The 5,014-nt window shown below is 28.7% G+C and overlaps 2 non-coding genes across 2 annotated transcripts; both read left to right on the top strand.

Moving 5' to 3' along the window:
- Window positions 1-349: 349 nt before the first annotated feature.
- On the top strand, window positions 350-423 carry TRNAN-GUU (transfer RNA asparagine (anticodon GUU)). Its single transcript has one exon. It is a non-coding gene; the product is annotated as a tRNA-Asn (tRNA).
- Window positions 424-621: 198 nt separating this feature from the next.
- Window positions 622-694, top strand: TRNAM-CAU (transfer RNA methionine (anticodon CAU)). The gene has a single exon. It is a non-coding gene; the product is annotated as a tRNA-Met (tRNA).
- Window positions 695-5,014: the final 4,320 nt, after the last annotated feature.

Below are 5,014 nucleotides of genomic sequence, written 5' to 3'. Positions count from 1 at the left end.
TCTTTTAAGGGCAACAAATGTTACAATTTTAAAATTAGATTTACTTTAACTAAAAATATTAATGATGCAGGTACAGCTTATTTATACAAGGTAACTAATGGAGAGAAAATAATTAAAGATCCAATCAATACAAAACCAAAAATTAAGAAAATTTGTGAAATTAAGTACGATTCATTTAAACCTGTGTTATAATTTAAAAGTATGATAGCAATCAGCTTATCTACATTTAATTTAACATTGTGGTTCATTAGAATGACGGATGGCGTAAAAGCTATAACGTACAGGTTCGATTCCTGTAACCACAGCCTCAGTTTCTTGAAAATCCTCACTCTTTTAAGAAACTTTTTTTGATTGCGTAGCTCAGTTGGTTAGAGCGTCTGCCTGTTAAGCAGAATGTCGTAGGTTCAAGTCCTACTGTGATCGCCATTATATGTAGAGTCGGTAAATAGTACCTAAGCTCTACGCCATTATGTTCCTACATAGATCGTTGGATTGTTAGTTTTACTAACTATTGGGATCTAAATTCCTTTGTGGGAACGCCATTGTTCGTTTAGTGTAATAGCAGCACAATGAGCTTCAACCTCATTAGTCAGGGTGCAAATCCTTGAACGTTCGCCAAACTACGGGATAGAGCAGTTGGTAGCTCGTCGGGCTCATAACCCGGAGGTCGCAGGTTCGAATCCAGCTCCCGTAACCATATTCAAAAAATAGTTAATGTCTATAATTGAATTCCATAAACTGAACTCGGAAACGAGTTTTTTTTATTTCAAAAAAAAAAAAAAAAAAAACATAAAAAAAGAGAATGCCTTAACAAAAAAAGCACTCTAAATAGAAATATTATATATAGAAAGGAAGTCTCATAGAATTAAATCTAACCATTAAAGACTTAACGGCTGCGTGCAAAAGCAGCAAACCTTTGCACATAATTATTATAACATTTTATGTGGTAAAATAAAGAAAAAGGAGAACATCAAAATGGAAAAACCACTTAGTTTTGAAAAATGAAAAGAAGAAGTAACAAATAATATTAACAATGCTAAAAGAAGAGGAGATATTGAAGATGCTATTAATGAATTATTAACTGATGATTTATTAACTTATGATGCTTGCATTTGCAATGTAAAAGTTGCTGATGATGAAGATTTAAAATGAATTTACAAAGATTATTTAGCTAATTTTGAAGAAAACAACTAATAATTATTAAATATATAAAAGGAGATAAACAATATGCCATCAAAATTAAACAAAAAAGAACAAAAAGCAATTTTAGATCTTAAAAACATTGCTGATGAAGCAATTGGAGAGATGATAACAAGTAATTTATCTGGTTGTGATGAATTAAACGATAAAATGAACGAAATAGAACCGATTATTCTTGAAATATTGGGGATTAAATAATGTCTGTTAAACATGAAAAAGAATGATCTTGAACTGAAAAGAGATTTCAAGAGGAATTTAACAAGATTTTAAAAGAAAACGACATTTTAGACTATAAAACTCACGGTGGGATGTTCAAAACCGACAATGGAATGTATTTTGCTGATAATGGATGAAGTGATATGCTAATTGCTGAAAACGGACAAATTCTTTTTGTTGAATTAAAACGAAGAATTGGAAATTTAAGACCAAGTCAAATAGTTTGATTTAATGAAATGACTAAAAGAGGATTTCCAACAGACACTTTGTTTATTTTCAGAGCAACAGAATTGCCTAAATTTATTGAAGAATTTAAGAAAAACAAAAGTGTAAAAGGATCTCTTAAACAGTCAGCAACTACTTTTAAACAAGAATGCATCAATAAGAACATCAATATCGCTGAAGCTTATGATACAATATGAAAAGAAGAAGCCGATAAATTTATCAGGAGAAAACTTAGAAAAGGAAAGAAAATGGAATATAGATTAATTATTGCTTTAGTAAATCATAAAGATCCTGCTAAAACAAAACCTCAGAAATTAGTGTTTAATGATAAAAATGAAGCATTAAAAGAAATGAATCAATACTTAAATGAAGGATTTCAATGTTCTTTATATGAAATAAAGCAAGATAGTGTAGAAACTATCTTTGATAACATGAAAAGTGGTGATTGCTAATGAAATTAAATGAAATATTGGAACTTATTCCAAATAAGACAACAGTTTTAATTGACAACGAAGGCTGATTTTATCCTGAAAAATTTGTTATAGGTGGAAATAACGGATGATGAAATTCAAAAACAATTGTGGATAATTTAAGCTCACGTGGTGTAACTTATAATCCCGACGTTATTTTAATTGAAGCGAAAGCAAAAGATGTTTTATATATTACAGTAGATAGGTAGAGATGTAAGGACTTTTAAAGTCTTTTTTTATGTTAAAATAGTTAAATAAAAGGGAGAATCATATATGTCTTTTTTTAATGATAATAAGAAGTTTTATTGCTATGAATGTGGAAAACATGGTTATATCTGAATTGACTTAATTGATGTTGATAAATTCGGTAAAGAAATTAGAGATACTGATAAAAAGGCAAACTGTTCGTATCACTACAAAAATATGCCCGACCGAGGGATATACGATGATGATCCTAACAGCCTATCAGGTTTTGAACTTGAGGTCAGAGCGAATAATGATAATGAATTACCTGAAAGTGAAATTCAAAAGTTAATCGCTAAAAAGGCACTTAAAGCAGTAAAACAAATGTGATGAATCAGTTATAATAATCTTACAAGACAGCAGGAAGAAGTTTTTTTCTTTTCTGATGAATACGTTAAAATTGAAGATCAAATTGAAAAACTTGAAGAAGATTATCAAAATTTAAAAGATTTTATAGAAAAGGAAATAAAATAATGAATGAAAATGTATATGAATTATTAAGAGGTTTAAAGTGTTCGCCACGAACAAGTGATGATTGAGATTATAAACAGCAAATTCAGTTAATAGATGAAATTTGAAATAAACTGTTTAATCAAAAGGAAACAGCAAAAGAGGATATTTATTGAGTAGAAGACTTGCTTGAATCAGCTTTTATAAATAATAAACATGCTAACGATGAAGTTAGAAAAAACTCCAAGTTTTTATTAGACAAGATAAGAGAAACAACTAAATTAGATTCAAACAGAAGGGAGGCAAAATAATGCCAAGTAGTAGAGATTTTGTATTTGCTTCATGAGAAAGCATTTGTAGAAAAATTAAAAGAATTTCATATTGTGATGATACCTACACAGAATTAATTAATGATTTTGTTAGGGGATATGTTGATGAAACCACAGGCTTTGCTGATTTTAGAGATGATATAGTTTTTAGAGGATTTATCAGACCTAAAGATTTGGATTATGAAAAGAAAAATCACAATGAAGGACACATTTATTTAAAATTAAGCGAATGAAGAAACTGACCTAATTTAATGAATTGCTCACAAGAAGTTTGAGATAACTTAAAAGCGACAACTTGAGATGAATATGTTAAATATTCTGAAAATAAATTGAAAGAAGAAAACAAATAATGAAAAGTTTTTTTACCACTTCTGAACTAATTACAGAAGGAAGAAATTGAGGGATTCAATTTACCACTGATTTAAGTTTTATTGATCATAAAAAAGTTAAGCACAATTTCTTGCCTAATCCTGATGATGCTTATAGTTATAGACATGCTCTAAAGCAGGAAATAGAATATCAAAAAGAAAATGGAGGAAAATAATTATGGAACAAGACAACAGAGACCTATTAGCATCTGTAAAAAGAAATGCTCAAGATTTAATTGACGTAATTAATGAAATTGAAAAAGATGATCGTTGATATGATGATGATTGTATGAATTTAGAAACAAGTTTATTAGGAATTCTACCAATTGCTGACTTTATCGAAGCAGATTTTGACTACAATGATATTGATACTGATCAAATTACTCAAGTTAGAAAGTTAAATACTAAATTAACTAAAGAAAGAGGCGAATAAAGTTATGTTAGAAAAAGATAACAAAAAACCATATAAAGGTATGACTCAAGATGAACTTTTAGAAGTTGTTGATAAATACCAATCATTTATCGCTGATTTAAACTGAATGATTGGCGAAGTTGGAGGAACTGAAAATGATGATACTCCCGGAAAATGAGATAACATGTCTAAAGGAGAATTGTTAGCATTAATTGAACAATTAGATTCAATTATGAATGAATTAGATGATGAATTAGATGAATCAGACTATGAAAGAATTTATTATGGAGTTGATGCAGAAAATGAAGATTATCCGTTAATGAGAAAAGAATACTATCTAATTAATCCAAATTTAAGTTTAGAAGACTGAAAAGATAGTTATCCTATTTGGGACAAAGGAGAATAATATGGAAATTTACGATTACAAAAATATTTTATTTGATGTGGATTCAATTAAAAGAGCAAAGACAGAAAAAGAAAAAGATTACAATTTAATGAAAATTGCTGAAATTGCTGGACGAGCAATTAGAGAAGAAGAACCTCAATCTTTAAAATATATTAAAGATGCTTTTATTGAAGAGACGAAGGATCAAGTTGTAAAATACAACTTAAATATCAAGAATAAAGAACAAATGGAAGAGTTAGCTTCAGAGTTTAGCACTGACTGAGTTTTAACCAACTGAAAGTGCTACGATTTATTAGCTAATTTAGATAATGCCGGTTGAACTTTTAGTGATTTATGTGAAAGATATGGACAAAGAAAATTTACTCCACAAGCCTGCAATTCTGTTTTATCGATGTGAATTGAAGACAACATGCAAGAATGATTTGATATTAAAAAATGAGAAGAATAAAGTCTTCTTTTTTTTATTGAAAAACAGTAATAAAATGTTAAAATTAATTAATAAATAGAAAAGGTGTTATTAAAATGAACTGAACTAAAGAACAAAAAGAAGAATTTGCTAAAAGATCTGCATATAATTCACCACGAATCGAAGGAAATGATAATTCATTTGAAATGGTTCAAGAAATTTTAGCAAAAACCAAGTATGAATTGAAATAAAAGGCTTACTGAAAGCATTGAAATGGAAAGAAAGCTAA

This window comes from Nylanderia fulva, unplaced genomic scaffold (assembly GCF_048542155.1).
Source record: "Nylanderia fulva isolate GAGA-0341 unplaced genomic scaffold, ASM4854215v1 Scaffold379, whole genome shotgun sequence".
NCBI lineage: Eukaryota > Metazoa > Arthropoda > Insecta > Hymenoptera > Formicidae > Nylanderia > Nylanderia fulva.
This window is presented reverse-complemented; position numbering and strand designations above follow the sequence as displayed.